This window comes from Rhinatrema bivittatum, chromosome 2 (assembly GCF_901001135.1).
Source record: "Rhinatrema bivittatum chromosome 2, aRhiBiv1.1, whole genome shotgun sequence".
NCBI classification, from domain to species: domain Eukaryota; kingdom Metazoa; phylum Chordata; class Amphibia; order Gymnophiona; family Rhinatrematidae; genus Rhinatrema; species Rhinatrema bivittatum.
In genome coordinates this window covers 220078543-220105441 of record NC_042616.1, presented here as the reverse complement: position 1 = coordinate 220105441, position 26899 = coordinate 220078543, and the positions used below count along the sequence as shown (strand labels likewise).

General features: G+C 41.2%; 1 long non-coding RNA gene across 4 annotated transcripts in view; it reads right to left on the bottom strand.

Annotated features, from left to right (window-relative positions):
• The window catches only part of LOC115084386, a 62862-nt gene that overhangs the window by 11222 nt on the left and 24741 nt on the right, over nt 1-26899 (bottom strand). For 2 of the 4 annotated variants that reach the window (XR_003854538.1, XR_003854537.1), the window contains exon 3: nt 16168-16210. The exons of 1 other annotated variant lie outside the window; for it this stretch is intronic. This is a non-coding gene — a long non-coding RNA (uncharacterized LOC115084386). Of the gene's footprint in view, nt 1-16167; nt 16211-22293; nt 22373-26899 lie in introns of all 4 variants that reach the window. One more of the 4 variants, XR_003854540.1, reaches the window with a different exon arrangement.

The following is a 26899-nucleotide window of genomic DNA, read 5'->3' as shown; positions in this document are numbered from 1 at the left end:
GTACACCTTACTTTCTGCCTAAATAGCAGCACCCTCATCTCTCCTTGAGCACCTCCTGATATACTACAAAATCTATACAAAGCATTCCTGTAATGCAGATATTTTTCCTGGAATCATAAGTAAGACACCAGCATGCAAAGCTTTAAAGAGAACTTTCTAAATGCAGTGGGTTTTGAAGAGAGTTGCCTACTGTCTCAAAGTGTGGAGAACAGCACCATCACATCATGGAATGTAGCCATACGGTGGAAGTGGTATCAGTCCCAAGGCAGAGGCTAGAAGGGAACAAGGAGGGCAAACTGGGAAGGCAGGGCAAGCAGATGGCTTGACGGTGCAAGAAGGAGGCAGGCTGGAACATATGGCAACATACGACCGGTTGCTGAGGCACTGAATGAGGGATCCCTTGGAGTTTAAATGGTTCGGGAGGTCTGACGTCAGCAGAGAGCACCCGGAGCTGTTTCTCGCCAAGGGGCCTTGATAATTTGCACCGACGTGTGCACGTGTGCCCTAGAAGCAGGCAGTGCACGAGAAGCCTAATGGCAGTGTTTCAGGTGAGCAGAGGTTCTGCAGCATCTGGGTAAGTGCAGTCAGTCGCAGGGCTGTCCAGTGACCAGACGAATGTTACCGTAGGCCTGAGGGTGCCTTCCAATTAACACCTCATGACAGTGCTGCCTGCAACCCAGAGAAATTTCTACATGTCAGTATGTGTGAATGAGGGTTTTTTTGAGGCTGAAGGTAGAGACAGGGTTGTGCAGAGCAGAAGGGCAATAGTGTGTCTGGCAATAGAAACTAGAACTAGGCAGATCTCGGGAATATCTCCCCGATGGCCAGATAATGAACGTAAGCCCCATCCCGCTGAGCTCACAGTTGATCCAATCACCTCCTCTTCTTCTGGTGCAGCTCTTGGGCCTTCTTCTTCAGATCCTTAATCTATAGAAACAACAGGATGACAAAGCTGAGTGTGCACTATTGCTGTTACTGTGCCCTCTTACTGATGTATGAAGTGAGTAGCATTGCTCCGTGAACTCTATAAATGCACATTGAAGTGGTGTGCTGCCACCTGGCCCAAACGTTCACCACAACAGGCAGCCTCCATGAAGGACCACGATACCCCTGTTCATGAGTATACAAGCTGTGCAGTGCAGCCAGTGGGAATAACCCTTTCCATAGAGGAGAAAGCTTTGTGGAGTTACAAGAACCGGGCAACAGACCCTAATCTGTATCCTCTGAAAAGAACCCTTAGGTCCTCTAGGTACCACCATGGAATGTTCCAAATGTCCCAAAGGAAGTTGTATCTCATCAGTACATTAGTGAATTTAGGTTGTAGCCATTCCTTGCTAACCTTGCCTACTATTTATGCTACATTTTATTAATTTGGCTACAAATGTACATTCCTGCTTGTAAATGGAATGTACAGTGGTTACAATATCCATAAATATAAATTTGCACTAATTCTATTTGTAGGCCATTTTGGGGCCCCTCCCCAGGGACCCCTGTGCATACCTTTACCTACCCCCATCCCCAAGAGCCCCCCTAGTGATGCTCCATGCACACCCATACCTACCCCCACTATCCACATTATACTTACTCCATATGGGCAGGAGGCTTCCCTGTTAAAGGCACGGCGCACCACACACCACACTAGCTTGATCCTCCTCAGGTTCTTCCAGACTTTTGGGCTCAGGAACAGGTCCTGCTCATACTCCACCACCAGGAATGCCTGGTGGGTGACGTCCTTGGCAGTGAAGTTGGGTTGCCTGGCTGGTGGTGGCATTTTGTATGTCCACATCCCTGAAGAACTGGAAGTTCCACCCTCACAGAAGTGTGCATATTAGGGTGGCCCTTAGTTGTATATGATTTTGTGGACTGAAATATTTTTCATCTCCCAACCACCAAAATTGTTCCAATCCATGTAAAAGTACTCGCTGTAAAATTTCAGCTCAATCAGATAATATTAAAATGGCCCCCAAAGGCCTGAAGTTTCAGACTATAACAAAATCGATATTTTTTTATATTAAACTGTTTTTATCTTCTTTATCATACTTTTTTCAAAAGAAGTATAGAATATGACTGAAAGGCTATTTATGCTTTTAAAATATTTTTATTCCAAGATCAATTTAAACTGACCAAGAAAGAGAACGATTCAATCAGAAGAACATGCATTTTTCTTATCAGACTCTATTTATGAGCCTGGTTCCTAGCACCACTGGCTCTGAAAGCTCCATATCTAGATTACAATTTTTTACTGAAATTGATCAAGTATAAGGACGTAGATCCAGAAATTAGTAGTGATGTTGTGAAAAAATTTGCAAACCATTTATAGTATCTATCACCAGTCATTAAGCAAAATATGCCTACTATAATGATGACTACAGAAGACAGCGATGCAGAAAATCAAATAAAAAGATACATTGTTAGTAGTGAAGATCTCAACCATTTAAAATGAAAACACTTCTATGATTTTATTTCCACAGAATCGAAGATGTGCTTCTCAAGATTTTCAATAAACACAAATTTTCTAAAAAAATTGACCATCTACTTGGAAAGATGATGTCAACTTCCAACGTGGGTTGGAAACATTGAAAAGCATTGAAGTAGTTAACGACGTGGCTGAGAGAGGAGTGAAGCTAATCCAGGAATATCAGAACATTCTGACCAAGAACGAAAAAGAAAAGCAATACATTGTGCAGATTGTTAATAAACACAGAAAAAAGTACCCAGAGGTTACCAAAGCTGGCCTAATGACACAGTAAAATCTGGTATTTTATTACATTTTTATTGTTATTATTTCCATTTTAGATATTACATTGTGAAGTATGTATTTTTCTTTTGGTTTAAGTTTGTGCTCAATATCTTGGTTAATTTTTATTTCATGTAAATAACTGTATGAAGAAAACAGTAATAAATAAAATTGTCTTTCGATTATGCTTGACTATTATTTTCCCAAGCAACGTTTGAAAATGAAATACAAAAGTTTTAAATAAGAAATACTAATTTTTGGTGAAACTTTAAGGCCATTAGGGGTTCACCTTAAAGTAGCTCAAATGAGCTGAAATGTGACAAGGAGCACTTTTTCATATATTGGAGCAAGATTAGGGGTTGGGAGCAAAGAATTTCAAAAGTTGAAAAATAAGGGCCACTCTAGTGCGTATGCTCATAAATTGTACATGCATACTTGCGCACACATTGCTAAAACGTTTCACAAATGTATGCACAACTGTTTGCACAATCTGCAACTTCAACTTTTGAGAATTTTGTATCGTATGCATACAATTTTGTATCGTATGCATGCAATTGTATGCATGATACAAAATACATGTAGCTTTGCACATTCACCCATCTACATGCATTTTTGGGCCTGCCGCGGATCTGTGAAAGTTATCCTCTCTAGAGGTAATTTTCAAATGAGTTACACATGTAAATGTGACATTCTATCGTAGAAATTTTCCAAAGCCCATTAACACATTTACAGGGCACTTATGCACGTAAAACTTATTGTCAATTCAATGACATCTATTGTAACAATTTTCAAAAGCCCACTTACACAAGTAAAGTGCATTTATATGTGTAAAACCCAGTTTTAAGTATATATATCATTTTGAAAATTGCCTCCCCCACCTCCAATGTTGGATAATTTGTGATTTGAGCTGATATAAAAGGATATGGCATGGTTCTTGTCTATCTCTTTGTTACGTTCGTGCCTGCTCTTGCCCTCGCTCCACCCTCTCTAGCCACCCTCTTAGCCAAGACGCTAAGATTTAAAGCTCTGAATACCGCAAAGAAATTACTGTTCCCCCCTATGCAGCCGCGTTTGGTGAAACACGAGTCCGTGTCGGGGGACGCCGTGTTGATAAACTTAAGCAATGGAGTTGCCGATATAATGAATTAAATATTTGTTCGTACAAATTTTGAAGTTTGGGACTGACTTTAGGTTTCTGCATCTCCCTGGTGACTTGGAACCCCCAGAAGAATAACAGTTATAATTTTGCAATATCATTCAGTGAGTGAAACCCTAATGACGTAATCATAGGGCAATAGGTTTGAGGTGCGAGTGTCTACTTAAGGAAGAGAAGAGTGAAGATTTCTAATGCTCTTTATGAATACTGTACCTCACTCAGGGATGTTTAGTATTGAGCCTGCAATACATAAAAATAAATAAATACATTTGGGCTATAGGAGTGCAGTAAAATGGTCACAAAGGGATAAGGAGGATTTTGGTATTTTTCCCTATCCAGGAAGAGAAAATATTGTCCTTAGCCTCTGGACCAGGTCCACTACACAATCTATGTTTTAATTTTTCAACCCACAAAGGCTGGTGCCAGGAACATCTTTTATTTAATGTGCCCTGTCAGGGCGTTACATATGTGGAACTGAGACAAAGCAAAGTACAGACAGTGATGTAACAGAGAAGGCGCCGGAAACCCCTGATTAGATTATTTTATGAAAGCAACATCTTCTTTAGTGGAATAGAGTTGGTGAGAGCTCCTTGATGAGAAATTGGCAGTTCCTCATTCATGGCTAGGGACCTTCACTTTCTGCTTTTTATTTTGTTTTCCCTGGAAATTTATCAGTGTTTATTATAACCAACCAAACAACAGAAAATAAGCGGGGGAAAAAATGACTCCTCTTTTTCCACCAATGATTTTCCCCTTTTTTTTTTTTAAGTTATATTAAACAGTAAACACTGCTAAATTCTTAGGGGAAAATAAAATAAAAACTGAAAACGAATTGTCTCATGGCACAGCAGATTCATAATGGTGGGAGTAACTAAATACGAAGAACTTTCAAAAACTTTAAATACTAATTTAACTTGAGAAATAAGGTAAAAGATGAAAACAGAAGGAAGATTTTAATAATTAATTGTGTTTTAACTATCAACAATTTTTTTTTTTGCCAGTACTGAGATTTTAAGCTTTTTGGGACAGGGACCTTGAAGCTATGTGATTTATGTTGTTTAGTGCTGTGTACAGTGACAGTATAATACAATTTAAAAACAAGATATTATTTATAAAAATGCCTACTGCTAGTCTATTGGAACATCAACTATTGAAAAAGCTTTATCTTTGACTGGCCTGGTGGCTCAGTGACTGTGCTGTGTAGTGTAAACTGCCATATGGCAAGACATAGGTTTGATTCCTGGTTTAGATCTTCTGCTTCAATTTTTGGCCAGAGATGGGCATTCACAACATGTGGTAGCAACATTCATGGCCCCTTGGGGAAGGGAGAGTACATAAGAACTGCTATACTGGGTCAGACCAAAGGTCCAGCATTTTCTAACTGACAGTGGCCAATGCAGGTCATAAAGAACTCACTAGGACCCCAAAGAATAGGTCCAATCCTTCTTGGTCATAACCAAGTGGCTTTCCCAAGTCTGCATGACTTGGTTTATTGACTTTTCCTCCAGGAACTTATCTAGATCCTTTTTAAACCTAAATATGCTAACTGCTTTCACCATACCCTCTGACAACAAATTCCACAGTTTAATTGTGCGTTTAGTGAAAAAAAAAACTTTTTTTGTTCTAATAGTGCTACCTATTAAGTTTCATGGTATGTCCCCTAGTCCTAGTATTATTGTAAAGGATAAATAACTGTTCCCTATTTACCCACTCCACCCCACTCATGATTTTATTAGGGATGTGCATTCATTTGAAATGAATTCGTAAAATGCAATGAATGAGGCCATCATTATTTCATTAATGGACCTTTGAAATGAATGGCGGATGCCCATAAATTAAATAAAAAATGTTTGTTTAATTTTTTTATGTTTCCCATTCAAGTCTATGGTCCAATGAAAAGTGCTGCACTAATATTGTAACTATAGTAATCAACCAATGCCTGTGTGAGATGGCAGCCGAGTTGGAGCCATCGTGGGAGAAGTAGGCAAGTAGACAGGATGGAGGACCAAGCAAGATGAAGCACTTTTTAACTAGCCTATAATTCACATTGGATCAAGTGACACTGACATCTTCCTAATGAAAGATCTGAGCATGTGCAAAGAAACTCCATATTCTCTGTTGGATTTGAGAAGAAAAGATTGTCTTTTCAGAAGCTTTCTTAGAGTAAAAAAAGATTTACAAATACGGAGAATAATGTTGGCATTGGCAAAGGGCTTTTTCTTATATTTACTACTGTCACAGTGCTCTCACTGTGAGAGACAGATAGAGACAATACTGTCTGTTCACTAGGGCAGGGTAGTGAACTGGAGATACAGAAGAGATGAACACTGATTTTTTTGGATCTGCCTGACTCTGCATAGTGCACTGCACTGCTTATCTGCACACAGATTGTAGTAAAGAGAAGCATAGCCTTGCTAGCCTTCTCAGTTTATTCTCTTTCTAATAATTTTTTTGTGTGTGTGCAAAAGGAGTTAGCAGTGTGTGTGTGAGTGTATGTATATGCATATAAGAGAGAAAAAGAGGCATTTTTGTACAGGCTGGGAGGGATAGCTTTAGGTAGACAGAGGCTAAATTTGTGCCACTAGCAAGCTGCTGACTCTGCTTGGCAAGTTGGTAATGCTTGCTCAGCACTGAAATGAACCCGGCCTCTGGGACTTAGGCAGGTTGTTGATCAGGACTGAGAAGTGGAACCAGACTAGGACAGTAGACAGGTACTGTAACAGGACTCAGGTACTGGAACCAGGCAGGAACTGTAGCAAGACTCGGGGAATGGAACCAGGCAGGAACTGTAGCAAGACTCGGGGACTGGAACCAGGCAGGATCTGTAGCAGGCAAACAGGAACCAAGCAGGTACTGTAGCAGGTAAGCAGGAAAGGAGCGAGTTCCAAGGCAGCTCACTCTGGGACACGACGCAACAGGGAACCAGGAGGTAAACCCGTTACAAGGCAAAGACTGAGTGTCCGTGGCCGGCTTATCAAGGCCACGGCCTCTGATGACAGGAACTGGGCGGAGTCACCACTGGCGGGAAACGGCCTAGAAAAGCGCCCAAGTGCCGCAGGCGCGCGCCTAGCAGCAGGGCATCCATGGGAAGCTTCCTGGCGGCACGGCCCCCGTGGGGATGCCACCGAACAGGCCGCAAACCAGGCCTCCAGAAGCGGGAACAGGTCCAGGAGCATGGAGGTAAAGGTCTGGTCGCGGCGCTCGCAGCCAGAACCGCAACAATTGTGATATCAAAAACCCCAGTAACCACTTTCAATTCCTACATGACACTGTGAGTAAAGGGGAGGAGAGAAAATGTCAGGGAAAGAGGCTTGGCTGTTCCTGCAGAGCCAGCTCAGCCTGTCAGAAGAACAAGCAGAAGAAGCAGTGAGAAAAAAGGGAGGCCTACTCCTAAACTTAAAACAGACTTTTTTAGCCATAGAAACTAAAGTCAGGTGCGGAAGCTAGCTTAAGCAATAAGAAATTAAAACTTTGCCACTGCAGCCTGTTCTTTTCCCTTTTGATTTGGAACAGGGGCAAAAAGAAAGAGAACCATCCAAGGCTGGTATTAGTAGGGCAGGGCAAGGGTCAGTATCTTCCATGATTACTAGGGATCTGCAGCCAAAAAAATGTTCATTTTGTCATTTCATGTCATTTCTTAATTATTCCTATTTTCATTTTTTTTGTTAATTTGTAATGCACACTAATTTCCAGTTAGTGAGCACTAAATCAAAATAGTGCACACTACTTGGAAAGTGGTGCACACTAATATGATTTAGTGCACACTAATTAAAATGAAACAAAAAATATGCCGCACATCCCTAGTGATTAGTTACTGCTTCTGAGATAACAGGCAATATTTTCAAAAACTGATTCCATGAATCATAAGATATCAAAGAGCTAGTAACTGAAGAGTATTTGGGTGCTAAAGTCAGTAGCATCCTAGCCGCCAGTGAGGAGGTGGGGGAGATAGATGATAATGACAGTGCTGAGAGCAGCCTCCAGGAAGATCAGGCAGAATTGACGGAAAAGTTGACCTTCTTGAAAAGCAACCTGCCTTTACTGGGTTTCCCAGAAATTCCATATGAGTGCCAAAATGACTGAAAGCAGCTTGAGGATCTTGCTGCCACTCTGCTTTGCTGTACATCTTGGGGGTTTTGCTGCCACTCTGTCAGGCTGCAATACACCTTTTCCTACACCTTGGGGGTCTTTCAACCACTCAGCATTGTAGCCGTGCCCCAGACTTTACGTTTTGAGGGTCTTGCTGCCTTTCTGCCTTAGTGCCATATTCCAGACTCTACACCTTGAAGTGTTCTTGTACTGTGGATGACTACTTTACACCTCTCATGGTGCCTTTGCAGGTCAGGCCACTCTTTGTGCTGCCTTGTCCCTCTATCAGTGCCTTGGGTGTTTTCCCTGCCACTTTTGCTGCCTCATTCCCCTTTCATGGTGCCTTAGGATATTGATGTCATTCGTGGTGCCACTTTGCCCTTCATCTACTGCCTTTAGGGGGTACATGCTACTGCTGGTGCCCTCTTTTGAAGCCTTGGGGTGTTTTGCCACTCTGGCCGCTGCTTTGCTCCTTTCACGGTGCCTTGGAGGACTCCTGCCACCGATGATACTCTTTTGCTCTTTTACAGTGCCTTAGACTATTTGTGCTTCTTCCGGTGCCACTTTGCCACAGTTTCGGTACCTTGGAGTTCTTATCCCCCATGTGATGATGTCTACCCACATGTTTCATTGGAATTAATTAGAAAACACACATTTTGAAGCTCATAAGAGGCCGCATTACTTTCCCCATTGATTTTAATGGGAAAAATAAAATGAATGGAATGAATGAGCAAAAACTTTTTTTTTCATTTGAAACAAATCCAACAAATTCATGGTGACCTTTAGGGAAAAAAACCTCAAGACCTGGCTGTTGCAACAAGTCTTCCCATAACCCTTTTCCCTTCTTTCCCTCCCCCTCCCCCTTCCCCTTCCCCTCCCCCTCTCCTAATCTCCTCGATCCTAGAAAGTCACCCCTCTGCCAATTCCCCCCCTCCCCCCAGCATTGACTCTACTCCGCATTGTTAGCCAGACTCTTGGTTGTATATTAGTTCTAAATATTTAGAGTGCCCTATATCTGACCCAAGGCACAACCAGTACATCCTTGTTAAATTTATAACGTTATACTTCTGTCTCTCGCACTTTCAGTTCCTAGTTTACATATCCTTGTTTTATTGTAACTTTGTCTTCTTCCTCATTATCAATGTTACAACTCCCCTGTTCCATGTGAACCGATATGATATGATTTATATCATGAATGTCGGTATAGAAAAGAGTTAAATAAATAAATAAATAAATAAATAAATAAATAAATTGAGATGACTTACGAAATGAATATAAGAACCAAAAATGTTGCCTCTGTCCATTCCTAGATTTTATAGACCTCTATCATGTCTTTGCTCAGCCATCTCTTCTCCAGGCTGAAGAGCCCTAACCTCTTTAGCCTTTGCTCACAGGGGACATGTTCCATTCCTTTTCCATCCCTTTTATCATTTTGGTTGCCCTTTACTTTACCTTTTCTAGTTTCACTATATGTTTTTTGAGATGGGGTGACCAGAACTGCTCACACTACTCATGATGCGATTGCCCCATGGATTGATACAGAAGCATTAGAATATCCTCTGTTTTATTTTCATTTCCTTTCCTTTCCTAATAATTCCTAACATTCTATTTGATTTTTCTTGACCGCCATTGCACACTGAGCTGAGGATTTCAATGTTTTGTTCACGGTGATTCCAAGATCCTTTTCCTGAGTGGTGACGCCTAATAAGGAACTCAGCAGCATGTACCTGTAGTTTGGATTATTCTTCCCTGTATGTATCACTTTGCACTTGTCCACATTAAATTTCATCTGTCATGTAGATGCCCAATCCCCCAGACTTGCAAGGTTCTTTTACAATTCCTCACAATCAGCTTTGAATAATTTTATGTCATCTGAGCACCTGATCATTCATTTCTCCCTTTTCTGTATCATTTATAAATATATTGAAAGCAGCAGTCACAGAGTACAGATCCATGCCTTTCTCCGTCGAAAGAAAGGACCATTCAGTCCTACCTTTTGTTTTCTATCCTTTAGTCAGTTACCACTTCACAAAAGGACAGTGCCTTCACGCCCTTGAATCTTTAATTCCCTGATAAGTGTCTCCTGAGGGACTTTGTCAAATACGTTCTTAAAATCCAAATGCACGATATCATCTGACTCCCTCATGTCCACATGTTTATTAATCCTTCCAAAAAAAATCTAACAAGACTTCCCTTTTCTAAATCCATGTTGACTCTGCCTCAGAGTCGTCTTGCAATGGCGAGACCTGGTGGCCGGAAAAGGACCCAAGATTGCACTTTAGGGTAGGAGCCATTTCTGCAATGACTGGAGTAAAGTAAGCCAGGAGGCAGGGCTGTCATTAGCACTGTGCACAGGAGGCTTATGCCCTGAATCTCTTTCTCAGTGCGCTGAGTCTTTGGCTGTCGGTGGAGACAAAATAGAGGTCCTGGGGGATGCAGGCATTTCCCCTGCAGTCAGTGGCCAAGGAAGAAGCCCAGCAATCTGCTGGCATTTCTTCACCAGCCAGCAGCCGAAGAAGAGAGGGAGAGGCCATGAGTGAGCTTGTGTGATAGCCTATGTGTTTGTATGAGAGTAAGAGAAAGAGAGAATTTGTTTTTGTGTGAGAGAGCCCGTGTTTGTGTGAGAGTGAGTGCGTGTGTGTGAAAGAGAACCTGTGTCTGTGTTGGTGTGAGAGCGAGCCTGTGTGAGAGTGATAGAAAGAGAGTGTGTATATATATATATGTGTGTGTGTGTGTGTGTGTGTGAGATAACAAGTTTGTGTGAGAGTGAGAGAATGTGGGTTTGTGAGTGTGTGTGTTTTGAGTGTTTGTGTGAGAGAAAGTGTGTGTGTGTATGTGTGTGTGAGAAGGGGGCCTATGTGTGTGCATGATTGTGTGGAAGAGCTGGTTTGTATATGTATGAAAGAGAACCGGTGTGTATGTGTGAGTATTTGGGTGTAAAACAGAGATGGACTGTGTTTGAGAGAATAAACATGTGTGTATTAGAGACTGTGTATATGACAGAAAGAGGATAAAGTTTGTTTGCTCCCCTCCAATAACAATCTCAGGTCATTGGATTCTAAATCCAATTAAAATCTAAAGTTCTCGGGTATGGAGAAGGGGGTATTTTTTAAAATCCTTCTTAGTTTTAATTATTGGGTGATATTTGATGTGTTTGCTGTTTTGAAATGTTTTTGGTATTTGGTAATTTTTAAAATAATTTTATATGTGTTTTTAATTATTGGATGCTATTCTATTTGTCAGCTAATTTGAAATATGTATTCTTTTTATTGATATGGTTGATGTTTTATATTTCTTGATTATATTTGATGTTTACTGAGGAATGGTGATGTTTCTGTTTTATTCCATTGTTGCTCTACAGTCTGCTTCTTGTGGTTTCCAGTTCAGTTTTTGCTTTGCATGTTTCCAGTTATTCTTTATGGTCCCTTTATTCTGTATTTGGTAAGGGTCTTTTGTGTTGTGCATGGGTGATCAAGGTGAGGTGTTCTACTAGCATGTAATTTCTGTATAGTTTTTCTAATAGTGACACCAGCGTTTGAATAGTATTTTTCTATGGTGAGTGGTAAGGGGCAGTATCCTTTATTGAAAGAGCTTATATGAACGCAGGGTATTGTAGAATTTGAGGTGCAGGGTTTATATTGGGATTTGGTCCTATCCTGTACAGACTGCAGACTGCCCTCCCATAGAGAAGAATTTTATTGATTAATGTTCTCGAGTAATTTTAGTGGTTGTTTTACTAGAAAGGTTGAAACTGGCCAGGGGTTTCTTTATTGCATAGAAAGTCCGTCTGTCTAGAGATGCCACCGACATGCATGCCCAGCACTTTGTGACAATGGAGCAAAATGTTTGTAGCGGTGCCTCCTGCGTTTTGAGCAGGGGTGTCCCATCTCCATATGGAAAAAGTTAAGAGGCGGGTATGGAGAGAGCTATGGGACCCCAACTGGGATCGAACTAACTGGATGGTTTTCCTGTCCAGGTCATATAAGGTGACTCCCTGATGACAGCTGCATGGGAACGTAGAATAGAGATCATTTAAAATTTAATATATTTAAAAGTGTGATATCTAGTTATGTGTTTATGCAGGATTGTTTGGGGTCAGGGGGAGGAAGCTGCTGATCGCTATTGAGCTAATTAAATTATTAAAATGTCAGAGGGGGGAGGGGAGGGTTTAGGGACCTGTGGCCTTGATCTTTTAGGTAATCCAGCAATGTCTCTGATAGGAGGAGATATAAAACAGGAAGAACAAATCCCCAAGAAGTTGTGAAAGAAGGCTCATAGTGCCAGATGCCAATCCTGGTTCCTACTGAGCTGGAAATCAAAAGGAGAAAACTGCCAGGATAAAAAGAAAAAATGAAAACCTTTATCCAAATCTAAACCATTGCAGTCTGTTCATGTACCATGCTAAAACCCAATGTAACAGGCCTGCGAGAGTGCCATGGAAATAGTGGAAAGCTGTGTAATCACAAGCCACTGTACACACTAAAGGGCTGCTTTCCCGATTCTCCTAATGTCATGTGCCTTTTCACTGAGGGACCTTTACAGAGAGCATTCTGTAGCCACAGAAGGTGTCAAAGCTTGCATAATATTCTCATTTTTTTTATTGCCCTGAGTGTGGTGAGGCATGATGTCTAAAGTTGTAAAGAGGGCAGCATTTGTCCGCTGCACAGCTTTTCTTTCTAAGTATCTTCAAGCTAAGTGAATGAAATATTAAATTACCTTAGTAGTGAATGTCAAATTGATGTATCACCACAGTTATTGTTCAAAAGGGCTCAAATAAATAAACACATGAGCAAATGCACGCCTCACGACTCAAAACTTTTCAAACGGTGTGTGGTCTTAATCTGTGGAACCTTTTCAGCATTTGGAAAGATTTTATTTTATTGTTTTTATTGCTGGCACATTTTATTTTCAGGGGCTCCATAAGCCTGTACCTGAATACGCAGGTGCCATATGCTTTGAACATGGACAAGTCATCTTCAACAGGAGAAGCATCAAGAGCAGAACATGACGACAATATAACCTGCCATCTATAAGGCCTGCAAGGTTCTGCCAATGCTACAACTTCCCACTGCTGCTTGTTTGCACAATGTCTCGTGCCAAGGGCTGTGCCACTCATCTTTCTGACAGAAAGTATCAGGATGGAAGGAGTTTTACTCTGCCATGCTTTGTACTTTCACATTTTACTATACCACTCAACAAACTTTTGTCATTATATCAAATCAATGTGTTAACTATCTTTTTCTTTTGGCAACAAAAATTCCTTCAAATACTGCAAAGTAAGCCTGACCATCAATGAGCTGTGACACGAGGGCAAGATAAATCGCATAAGGAGCTTAGCGGCAGAACACTGGAATGAAAAATGTTGCTTACAAATTTAGATTGAAGTAAACACAATGAACGGCAAAATCTATTCCAGAGAACTGATTGACAGACAGCAGCTGTGTGTGTTCTTTATGAGGAAGAGTCAGGGGGTGTCACCTCTCACGATCTGATTTCAAATCTAGATTAGACCCAAGTTAAATTAATCATGATGTGAACTAAACGAAGGAGGACAATAAGCAAGAGTTTACATTACAGTCTGGCACAAGAGAGAGCCTGAACTTGGAAACCATCGTGAAGAGAATTAGGAGGGTGTATATGTTCTTATGTAATACAGATTGGCTTGTGATCAGGGGAAGAGGAGGGGGCTTACTTTTCTCTAAATAATAGGATACATGACCTATTACTTTCATAATAAAACAATTGCATTTGTACTGAGTTGGGCCTACAGCGTTTTTTAATTCTTTAAATTCAATTTGAAGTGGCGTCCCAAAATCAAGATCAATTATGGAGGTGTGTAGCAGGGGACAAGTAGTCTGCAATGTTGTTTCTTTCTACATTAGCTTTGGTAAATGTTTTTCAGATCAAGTCCCATAAACTGCTGAAATTTCTATACTACCAGGTAGGTGAATATAATGAGTTTTATTAAAGAAGCCTCATTCTGTGAATGGAACCTTTTCATTTCTCTGGTGCTTAATCACTTCTCTGGGGTTCATTTACTTCTCTGGAACATAATCACTTCTATTTATTTATTTATTTAAAAACTTTTATATACCGGTATTAGTATGCACACATCATACCGGTTTACAATGTAACTTTAAAGGTAGAAATTACAATGAACAGGGAGGGCGAACAAGGAGGAGTATACAAAGAGCAGGAGGTGGCACACAAATTTTATGCAGAACTGCAACATTTCTAAAAAATCTTAGCCAGGTAGTAGACTATTGAACAAGTTTTCCACAGAATTTACAAGGGAAGTATGTGAAAATATTTTATGCTGTTATATATTTATAATACCTACAGTACCTGAATGTGCGAAAAGCGGAATATAAATCTAAATAAATAAATGAAATATTTAAACAGCAAAAAATATTATTTTGGCAAATTTGATTCTTAAATAAATAAATATCTGCAGTTTTTCTGTGCTATAGTTGATATCAGAAACCAGTTAATCAGGATATTTATTTCCTAGGAGCAGCTTTAATAATATTTCCAACTCTGTTTCTGCTTTGACAGTAGAGACACAGGCATAGAGATTTACCCTTTTGCTCATCCAGGTTCCACCTAGGGTTCAAATCATAACTATCTTTTCCAGGGCTGGATTTAGGATTTGGGCACCCATACACAGAATTGGGGAGTGTTTGTTTGTGTGTGTGTGTGTGTGTGTGTGCATGCATGTGTGTGTTTGTGTGCGTGTGTGTGTGTGTGTGTGTGTGTGTGTGTGTGTTGAGGGGGGAGGAGATGTGGAAGACCCTGGAAATCAGATAGTGGGTGAAGTTCCTCTATCACTACGCACCTCCAGAGTCACAGAGTGCCCTAGAAGTGCCCTTTTCTTGAAAGACGAGTTTTGATCGGCTTGCCAAGATTCCAAAGACACTAACCTATTGAAGATTGGTTAAATGTAGATCACTAGATTTTAACTTTATTTTCTCTCCAATAATATATAGTAATATAGTGTGGGCCAGTGACTCAAAAATATATGTTTATCTTTGTGGGTGGGTGTTTTATACGTATTTATTTATTTATTTATTTATTTATTTATTTATCTTATTCACATTTTTTAATTTGGATGTTTATGGCACTTTCAATTGGATCTGTTTTACTCTTAGGTCAGAGAGGAACAGGGCACTTCATCCTCCAAGTCTTTGTTCTGTTTTCCTGAGGCTATTGAGTGTAGGGAGATGTGCACCCTGCAGAAAGTGGAAAGCTAGCTAGAGCTTTATTGTCAGCCAGATGATAGCAGCTTTAGAGAAAAAAAAAAAGCTTGGAATTCATGCTGGAGCAATTATCAATCAGAACACAGACTGCATTTTTAGAGTATGTGTTAGCCAATGAGACAACTTTAAATACATTTTGATATTTTGTGTGTGTGTGTGTGTGTGTGTGCATCTCACCATATTCTGGTATATGCAGATGGCGCTGATCTGTGTAAGAAAATACAGCGACGTTTCTGTTAAAAGTGAAAAGAGTGTTCAGTGAACCTTGTTTCATGACCCTTACAGAATAGCCCTAGCTCAGGTGAGAAAAGGAGGAAGATTCCAGAACCCTTGAAATTTTGCAGAGAAGGCATTTGCATGGCAGAGAAAAGCAGTTGTGAGTTTTGATGAATGCAGTAACAGGCTTGTAATGTCACAGAAGTGTCTGCTGATGTATCAGCGCCCAATTAGCAGTAAGAAATATTTGCTAGTAACTATTAACAAAGTTGTAATACTTATGAAATGAGCTGTAATCCTTCTGTTAGGAAGTACTCTTCATTTTTTAATTTTATTCACTTTATCGCCACATTAAAATGAGCGCGCCTATACCAGCCATGCTTACAGCATAATAGGGAACCTATTTTGGAAGAACTCTTATGATTAGAGAAAAACAGGTTTTGTCTTATGAGAGGTTAAGAATATTTAGTAACATTTGTTATGAGTCGAGAAGGGCTGAGAGAGTCAGCCCTGAGGCCCAGTTCTGTCCAGTATAGACAGTCTTCAGGGAATTTCATCACACCTGCTCTTCAGATACACCATGGGACTTCAGTTCCTTCCTTGTGTCACTTGAGCTCACTAAAAGACATTTAAATAATTCTGACCAGATTTAACTTCGGTTCTAACAGAGTGCAAGCAGTAATTCTTTAAATCATCATTTCTGTGAAATTCACCTGTGAAGGGCATGTTCTTCTGACTTAAAATAGCAGAGGTTAACTGTGAAGACAAAAGGAGACTTAGCAGGGACAGAAATTTTGCCTGTAAAAGTTATTGGTAAAAAGTGATGTTTATATGACTTCTTGCCTGAAATTCTTTTCAGATGGAAGTGAGAAGAGTTCATGGAAAAATAAAATGCCATGTTAATTTTCTTAATATCTTACTGTCTTAGAGTGACTGTAAATTATGCAAAAGTGTTTCTTTTACTTACCTGCATTACAAGGGTTAGTTACTGAGTCTCATTCCAGTTTCTCCTTCCTTCCTTTTACAGAAGGTTTGGTTTTTTTCATTTAATAACACAGTTGAGATACAGGGTTATTTTTGTGAGCTTGGAATAAACAGGGTGGTCATTGGTCAGTGCTGATTGCCTTAAACAACTTTGTTGTCTTTCCATTGTGACAGGGGAAACATCGGTGACTCTGTCATTGTGGGCAGGAGTTTGGAAAGGGAACATAATAAATGATGGCAGAAAAGGATCAATTAACCCACCCAGTCTGCCCACTGTGATATTGTGGAGTATAATCTCTTGCAGTTTAGCGTATGTAATGTTCAGTTATAGGCTGTGTTAATAAAGTTATTTTTAAAGGTCATGGGTCACCAGAGGGTGCCCTGGGAAATAATAAAGAAGTTCACTGGTTCTGTTAAGACTATATGATTCAGTGTCTTTCAGTTAGGACCTAATTATACTTAAATAACCAGCCTATAACATGGCAGATACATCCCAGCTCTCAGTAATTCAAGTTTGGCTTCCTGCAGGATATAATTGGTATTGTTGGTTTTCCCTCTTAGATCTTCTGCCATTATAGGTAGATCAGCAAACACGTTGCCATCCTTAAACCAAGACCCCCCCCTCCCCCCCCAATGCCTTTACTCAACCTCTCACTTCTGTTCCTACCATTGCCTTCTGTATCTGTACTAATCAAGAGCATCATGACCATTGGGTGCTCAGGGCTCATGCCAGGGTCTCCTTCTTGGTGCCTCGAGTCTCCAGCTACTGGTGGAGAAAAAGAAGAGGTCCTGTGAGGCTGCCAGCATTTCCCCAGCAGTTGGTATTTGAGGAAGAAGCACTGCAGGACCGCTGGCTTTTCCCTGCAGTCGGAGGCCGAGGAAGATGTCCTGCAGGTCAGCAGCATTTCCTTTCCAGCCAGTGGCTTAAGAAGAGGCCCTGAGTAAGCTTGTGTGACAGCCTTTGTGTTTGTATGAGAAAGAGTGAACCTATTTGTGTGAGTAAACCTGTATTTGTTTGAGAGTGTGTATATGAGAGAGAGAGAGCCTTTGTCTGTGTTTATGTGTGATAAAGAGCCTGTATTTGTGTGAGAATGAGAGAAACAAAAGATTTTGTATGTATGTGTGAGAGAGAAAAAGCCTGTGTTTATGTGGGAGTGAGAGAAAGAGAGAGTGTGTGTGTGTGTGTGTTTGTATGTGAGAGAGAGAGAGAGAGAAAGAAAGAGAGCATGTGTGTGTGTATGTCCTTTTGGGTGTGCATGTGTGTGTGTGTGAAAGATAAGGTTTATGTGTGTGTGAGAGAGAGCCAAAATGTGAGCATGAATATGTTTGTGTGTGTTGAAGATGAGCTCTGTGTGAGAGAATGAACATGTGTGTGTTAGAGATTGTTTATATGAAAGAGAGAGGATAACAAATTTGTGTGCCCCCTCCAATTTATGACAATCTCAGGGTGACTGGAAATCTAAAGTTCCCAGGTATGGAGAGTGAGGGATTTTTTTTTAATCCTTCTTAGTTTTAATTACTGGATGTTATTTCATGTGTCTGCTGTTTTGAAATATTGTTTTTAATTTTTGGTAATTTTTAAAACATTTTTATATGTGTTTTTAATTATTCGATGTTATTCTATTTGTCAGCTGATTTGAAATATTGATTCTTTTGATTGGCATGGTTGATTTTTTATGTAACCCCTTCTTTGGTTTAGAGCCAGAATGTAGGGGTCACACAGTCTCCAGTGCTAATCTCAATGTCCCAGACCTCTCACTCTTCTTCACAAATTACACACAGTTAGCCACTGAGGAACTGGGATTCAACCAGTGGGGAGGAGGACAAGCTACCAGGGCCCTAGGTACAATCTGGGTGAGTATCAGTAGAGGAAAGATACTCTGGGCCATTTTACAAACTGTGGCATAAAACATTGTTTAAAAAAAACCACCCATTAGTGTTGGTTTCAGGTAAGGCCATTGGTACTAACCCCTGGGAACCCCATCTACCACTCAAAGTAGCAGCAGCACAAAAGCCAGAAAAAAGGGGGAAGTCTGTCTCCCAAGTTGATTCTCATGGCCCTTTCATCCTTAGAGGTTATAGGCAAGCATCTTACAACCTCACATCAGTAGCAAATCACCATGGAGAACATAGGGTGTTTTACCACATCGCTGTCCTGTAGAAGAGGCAGATACTATCAAAATAAAGAATCACCTGAGTTAAAGGATTCCAAATTATCCCTGTCAATTGATAAGCAGTTGTTAATTCAAATGCCAAACACACTTTGAAATGTCTGTATGCCAATGCCTTAAGTCTAAGTAGTAAGATGGGAGAGTTAGAGTGTATAGCAGTGAATGATGAGATAGACATAATTGGCATCTCAGAGACCTGGTGGAAAGAGGACCAGGGCACAAATTATATTGCAATGATAGGGAGCATCAATTTTGTGTGTGTATGTGGGAGGTGCTTTATGTCAAGGATGTCATAAAGTCCAACAGGATAAATATCCGGCAAGAGACTAAATGCACAATAGAATCTTTAGGGGTAGAAATCACATGTGTGTTGGGGAAGAGCATAGCGACAGAAGTATACTACCATCCGCCTGGCCAAAATGATGAGACAGATGATGAAATGCTAAGAAAAAATTAGGGAAGCTATCCAATTTGGCAAGGCAGTAGTAATGGGAGATTTCAATTATCCCAAAATTGATTGGGTAAATGTAACATCAGGATATGCTAGAGAGAGAAAGTTCCTAGATGGAATAAATGATAGCTTCATGGAGCAATTGGTTCAGGAACTAATGAGAGAGGGAGCTATTTTAGATCTAATTCTCAATGGAGCACGGGATTTGGTGAGAGAGGTAGTGGTGGTGGGGCCGCTTGGCAATAGTGATCATTACATGATCAAATTTGAATTAATCTTCAGCTCTAGCTCTAAACTTTCAAAAGGGAGACTTTGATAAAATGAGGAAAATAGAAAAAAACTGAAAGGTGCAGCTACAATGGTTAAGACTGTACAACAGGCATGGACATTGTTTACAAATACCATTTAGAAGCGTAGTCCAGATGTATTCCATGCATTAAGAAAGGAAGGCTAAATGATTGCCAGCATGGTTGAAAGGTGACGAGAAAAAGGCTAATTTAGCCAAAAGAATTTCCTTCAAAAAATGGAAGAAGGATCTATTTGAAGAAAATAGGAAAAAGCATAAGCATTGGCAAATTAAATGTAAAAAGTTGATAAGACAGGCTAAGAGAGAATTTGAAAAGAATTTGGCCGCAGAGGAACAACTCATAATAAAAACTTTAAAGAAATATATCAAAGCAGGAAACCTGTGAGGGTGATGGTTGGACCGTTAGATGAGCGAGGAATTAAAGGGCCATATTTTATCGTATTTTGTTTTATTTTATTTTTTAGATTGTTGTTTTTATTTTATTATTTATTTCATTTGTTTTATATATTTTATTATGTTTTATAAGTTATTATTGTTAGTCATGCTTATTTTAATTGTACATAACTTTGTTTTACATCTGTAATTAATTGTGATTAATCAAGAAATAATAAACATAAACATTTTCAGAAGGCATTTGACAAAGTCCCTCATGAGAGGCTTCTAATAAAACTAAAATGGCGATGTTAAACAGTTAAACAGTGGAGTTCCTCAGCAATCTGTATTTGGACCGGTGCTTTTTAAATATATTTATAAATGATCTGGAAAGGGATATGACAAGTAAGATGATCAAATTTGCAGATGACACAAAATTATTCACAGTAGTTAAATCACAAGTGGATTGTGATAAATTGCAAGAGGAACTTGCAAGACTGGAAGATTGGGTGACCGAATGGCAGATGAAATTGAATGTGGACAAGTGATGCATAGAAGGAAAAATAACCCATGCTGTAGTTACACAATCAATGTTGGGTTCCATATTATAGTTCCCCCCCCCCCCCCCCAGGAAAAAGATCTAGATATCATAGTGGACAATACATTGAAATCGTCAGCTCAGTGTGCTGCATTGGTCAAAAAAGCAAACAGAATGCTAGGAATTATTAGGAAGGGAATGGTCAATAAAACAGAGATTGTCATAATGTCTCTGTATCGATTTATGGTGAGACCTCATCTTGAATAATGTGTGCAATTCTGGTCACCGCATCTCAAAAAAGATACAATTGAACTGGTGAAGGTACAGAGAAGAGTGACCAAAATGATAAGGGGAATGGAACAGCTCCCCTATGAGGAAAGACTAAAGAGGTTAGGACTTTTCAGCTTGGAGAAGAGACGGCTGAGAGGGGATATGATAGAGGTGTTTAAAATCATGAGATGTCTAGAATGGGTAGATGTGAATCGGTTATTTACTCTTTCAGATAATACTAGTACTAGGGGGCACTCCATAAAGTTAGCAAGTAGCACATTTAAAACAAATTGGAAAAAAACTCTTTTTCACTCAATGCACAATTAAGCTCTGGAATTCATTGCCAGAGGGTATAGTTAAGGCAGTTAGTGTAACTGAGTTTAAAAGAGGTTTGGATAAGTTCCTGGAGGAGAAGTCCATAAACTGCTATTAATTATGTTGACTTAAGGAATAGCCACTGCTTATTGCCGGCATCAGTAGCATGGATCTATTTAAAATTTGGGTACTTACCAGGTACTTGTAACCTGGATTGGCCACTGTTAGAAACAGGATACTGGCTTGATGGGACACTCGGACTGTCCCAGTAAGGCAATTTTTATGTTCTTAAATGTGGTGACACAGAACAACAGGGAATTGATTGTTCTGGATGATCAACCACTGTAGAGAACTTGTTATGTAGACAATTGCTGCACCTGTTAATCCCAATTACAAAGTTCCCTCCTGGACGTTCAGTAGACAGTTTGTCCTGCACTGTACACTCAGTACAGAGCTCCCATGCAGGCGTAGCTGGCCAAGAGGAAGAGAAGTAGCATCCATTCCACTAGTGATATCTAGACTAGCCAGAACACTACATATGCCTACCTTTCTCTTATGCACACTGGTGGCAACTGGCTGAGGCAGAGGCAGGCAGCAGCTCTAGTGCTGGCAGATCAGCATGGTACAGGTGGGCTATGCTGCATATCCAGTTGACAGATATCAACCATACCTCAATCATTATCTTAGAAGCAATAAGGAAGATGTTGTGGCAGGTGTATGCCGGCAATGAGCCTCAGGTATCCGTTTTGATGGTGGCTGCCTGTGTCTCAGTCCAGGTGTTCCCCAACAAGCGAGGATACACAGGAATTTGTTTTTTCATGTCAGTTTCTACTTTCATTTTGTTGGTGAGGTTTTTTCATATAATTTTTTTTTTCTGTGTATGTTATTTTCTAATAGTGCATGCTATTAGCAATGCACACTAAAGTTGGTTACCAGCCTCGTCTCCTCCTAGCAACTAAAACCCCGCATTAAGGGGTAGATTTTCAAAAATAGCGTGGGCGTACATGTGCGTGCGCTACCCGGCACGCACACATGTACGCCCGATTTTATAACATGCGCGCGCAGGCATGCGATCCTCCGACATAGCAGTAAATGGCCACTGTGCCGGGGGCCTCTGACCCGGCCCGGCCCCACCCCAGACAGCCCCGTTAGTAAAGCCCTGGGACTTAGATGCGTCCTGGGGCTTTCCGCACGTCGCCGGACCTATTTTATGTATCTGCTGCTACTTGCAGAGAATACCTGCATTCACATTCACTTTGATTTATGCAACCTGTGCGCTGATTGAACAAGCCACTAGATATGCTAGGAAATTTCTCTCCTGTATGAGAAGACTCTCCATCTTGTGTCTGCAACACAGTCTCATCTGTCTATTTCTCCAAATCCTTCAGAAAATATGAGTTTTTTACATAGTAATTCAGCAAAATAACTTACAACAGCTCAAAGACTCTGAGTCCTCTGTTCTTAATTCTGTCATCATCCAGTAAGTTGTACATTTTCCAGTTCCTGTTCCCTGTTAATACATGTTAAAAGTTGAGAAACAAACCTGTCTTCAGTACAAAGCTGGGTGAAGGTTAGCTCTCTGTATAGCTGCATTCAGTGACAAGCAGTAAGGACCGAAGAAGACTGTTGTGAACAGTATAGCCGCACCAAGCCCTACAGCTGGAAGGACCCCCATGGTAGTATACCTGGGAACGTTTGAGTTCTGCTTACCCTGGAGGTGATGTAATCAAACCAGTGTTACAATCTGTGATATTGTTTTGTGGATTATTTTTACTCACACGCTAAGAAACATGGTGTGGGATGCAGTAAGCTAATGACTGTGATTACAAAACCATGCTAAACAGAAAATCCTGAGTAAAGATGAAAATCTGTGCTAAAAAAAACCAGGTGAAATGCAAAAAAGAGTGATACAAATGCTTAAAGTGAGACAGTGCTAGAAACTGCTAAATTGTTCCTTATTGGTTAGAAAGATTGTCCAGCTATAGGTGCCAACCCAAGAGAGCATATGTTTTGATTTATCTTGCCATGCCTGTTCCAAAATGGCAGATGGAACAGGTTCCAGGGGCCTCTTGTTACTGATCCTTCTCACTTAACTTCCCCTCTGTGGCTTCAGTAGACTTTGCCTTAAATAAAATGGCTGCTTCTTCAGACACACAACAGGTCCTGGGCTTCCTCTGCCTCAATTGAATCCAATGCATGAGAAATGAATTCATCCACAAATAGGTGAGTGATTCTAATAAGCCAAATTTTATTAAACACAATCTAGGGCTATTTGAATAGTTCACAGGCTTCCACAGCAAGAATTACAACAAACAGCCATTAGCAAAATAACCAGTTTAGCAGCACTACAAACTCCTCAAAATTTGGGGGAATTCCATCACGTCAAACTTCCTGCATAGTTCACAAGCAATAAATACATCATTTATTCCAGTTCAGAAGTTAAGATAAATGACAGACAGGCTGTTCTTTTTGGTGGGAGTCCCTAACATTCTTCCAAGGGGTTTCTTCCTAAATTAAGTTAGTCTTTAAGCCTAGGAGTAAAGTCTTGTCCCTACTTCTTCAGTGGAAAATTGTCTCCACTGGTTTCTGCACCAAACAGCAAAAAACAAACAGTTGCTGGAAAAAGGCAGGGAAAAATGGGCTGGAAGAAAAAGTTGAGAAAAAAATGAGCCCACGCTCTCTGCAAGTCTCACTTTTTTCTCCACTAGATGTCACCATATGTTATCACCCAGGTTTAAAATATGCACATCCCATATTGCACCATCTAACACTGAAAGCAATACAACGCATTACCTTCTGTGGGCAGAGGATATACATAGCTCAGGTAGATGTTAAGGGATGAAAATATTAGTGACATGTGGATCAGAATTGGGCCAGGGCCACATTACATTTTATTTGACTGTACCTTAAAAAGTAATTTTATAACTACCCATAGACTTTAGCCTGAATTTTCAAAGCAGACTTATGAGCAAAGGTCTACTTTGAAAATCTGCAGGTTGTCCCGGTATCTGCATGTACATAGACGAGGAAGGTTGCACCTTTTTTTCTGAGCAGGTGTAACTTTCTGCATGTAGACTTAGGAACACCTCTCCCTGGAATGCTTCTGTCAACCACAGGTAAAAGCATGTGTGAAATGAGGTTTTGTGTGCTCTTTTACATACATGTAGCAGGCTACTATAAACCAGGTTCCTTCCCTCATGAGCTTATCATGTGTTGAAGCCTTACAATGTGTACCGAGCTGACTGATGTGTTTTGGACCTGCCAAAAAGGATTTTTCAACCTTGCAGAGACTGCAAGAGCCAACGTCAAGGAATATAAAAGTACATCAAAACCACAGTGTGTTCTATGAATGACAAATGTTCTGCAAGAACCAGCATCCAGCACACACAGTGTTAACAAGTTGGGAAAAGGGCTGTACTATTTAGCCTGCCCAGAGAATATCATTACATAGCCAGCAGAGAAAGAAGCCAAAGGAATGCTGGGATAACATTTAAGGAAGAAAAGGGGCAAATTTGGCTGGCTCTCTCTGTATGTGTGGGGTGGGGATGGCCAGGAGTTAGAGCCAGGAAGAAAGGAGTACAGCTGGCAGCCCTGTAATCAGTTCTTCTCCTGAAAAACGAATTATTAAGAGACAGAAACAGAAGTCTGCACTGTGAGGAAATAGACAGTCAGACAACTGTTCTTGCTTCATAGCCGAGCTACATGTAAAATCCCAACAAGGGACAGAGGAGCCAGGAGCTGAGAGACTAAGAGAATTCCTTTCCAGAGATATTCAGGCCCAGAAGCACATAACTGGATCAACTTCCTAAGAGACCATGTTAAGTAATCTAAACTTTGTACAGAGAGTATCTTAGCAGACGAAGGAGAAGGTTTATTTCCTTACATTTTGTCACAAATTTAGTATCTCATCTTAACTGCTTCAGCCTTTCAGCCGAAGTTAAGATTAAACCCTAGCTGGCAGGTACAGCTACATGAGATAGTGCTGGGAAAGAGAAACTGATAGACTGTGGTCTTTCTGTAAGAGTCTGAAACCAGGCCAACTTTCTATTTAGGAAGTTACCCAGCAGAGAGAGACCTTCTACACACTGCATGCTCATCTATTTGGTTTGTCACCTAGCCACCTACACCATCAAGAGGGACTTCTTCATTTTCCTGATTGGTTTTTTTTTCACACAATTTTGTGTTGCATGTCCTGCCTGCGGCAGGCCCGCAACTGGGCCCACTTACCTCCAGCGCCCAGCTCCTGGACCCGTCCCATCCTCACTGGTGGCAGTAGGCAGCCATCTGCGCTCCTGCACCCCCTTTGCATCCTCAGCCATTCCTGTCTCCTCTGCAGACCTCCCCGGCTCCCGGCGGGTCTCCCCACGTGTGCCGCGGAGAGAGACACTGCCATCCAGCATCCTGCCTCTCCTTGGTGCACGCGCCTTGCAGGCATTTAAAGGGGCCATGGTGGGAATCTAACCAGCAGCCCCAGAAGATGACATAATCGGGCCCTGCTACTTAAGGCAACAGGTCTCCACGCTTGTCATGTGCTCGCTGCTTGTTCCAGTTCCTAACTTCATTCCTGGTTCCTGTTCCTGACTTTATTCCTGGTCCCAGTTCCTGACTCTGTTCCTGGCTCCTACCTAGCCTTGCTTGGACTGATCTCTGGCTTTTACCCTTGCTACGTTTGGACCAATCTCAGGACTGACGTTTGGCTTTGACCCCTGCTATGTTTGAACCATGCTCAGGACTGACTTCTGGCTTTGACCTTTGCTTCATTGGAACTACACTTAGGACTGACTTCTGGCTTTGACCCTTGCTTTGTTGGAACTCCACACCTTGACTAGCTCTGCTGCCTGCCCCGACTCCAGCCTGTTCTCGACTACGCCTTCAGTATCTCCCTGGACTTGGCCCTCTCAGGCTCTGGCCTTCTACTTCCCAGGCGTCACCTGTTCCTGTTCCTGGCACATCCTTGGCACCTGAGTCTCTGGATCCCCACCTCGTCTGGACCTGCTTCGGTCTCTCCGATACCTCTGCTGGTCCCTGGCAACCTGCAAACATCCACTGGGAGTCATCTGACGGAGGCCCGCCTAAGACTAGCCGGCCCCAGCACCCAAAGACTCAACCTGCGGGGAATGTGGGCTGGTATTGGCGAAGCTCCCGTCGTCCTCCGTCTCCTAGTCTGCTCCACCTCCCGATGGTGGGGACCTGTGGGGCTTGCCCTACGGGTAGCGTCAACCCCTCCTCGGGCCAAGGGTCCACCTCCGGCGCAACATTTTGGGGCCGATATTCAGCTGTGGAGCAGCTAGTTAAGTTAGCTGGATATAGCTATCCAGCTAAGTTAATGGGGATATTCAACAGCATGGCTGCGCCGCTGAATATACCCAGCTATCTTAAAGTTAGCCGGATATGTATATGCCCTACGGCACGACCAGAGTGAGCCGCAATATCAGAGTTATAACTTATGCAACTAACTCTGGTCTGCCCCAAAACGCCTTACAACCGCCCTCGGATCATCCCTGAATTATACGGCAAAATTCTAAGCAAATGGCTAAATTCTGAATACAGCTTCAAATATTGCTGCTTTGCCATTTAAACGGATAACTTTTCAGTTGTTCATCTAAATGACTTCTGCTTATCGGCCCCTTTGTGTGACATTGGGGTGGATCTGTTTCCCCCCCCCTTTTTTTTTTGAGAACTCATGAATAAAGACAATTTTTGAAAGTTGAGTACTTCATTGCCTCTTCCCCCCCCCCCCCCCCCCCACTTTCTCTATTAGTGTTCCCTATTTTCTTTAATATCTATATGGAATATGTTGGTGGTCCTGGCTAACAGGCCATACCCAGAGTTATTTTTGCATTGCTTGATTTAAAATAAAACTGCAAGTTTATATTATACTTCACTACTGTACTTTTCCTATTTGATGTTTTGTTTGGATTTACTGTCTACTTATATAATATTAGTAAAAGTGTTAATTAATTACTGTTTTGTTCTGGTGGGATGATTTTATCTGATCGGTGGTGCCACAATTTGTTGTGTGGGAAGGGCACAGAAT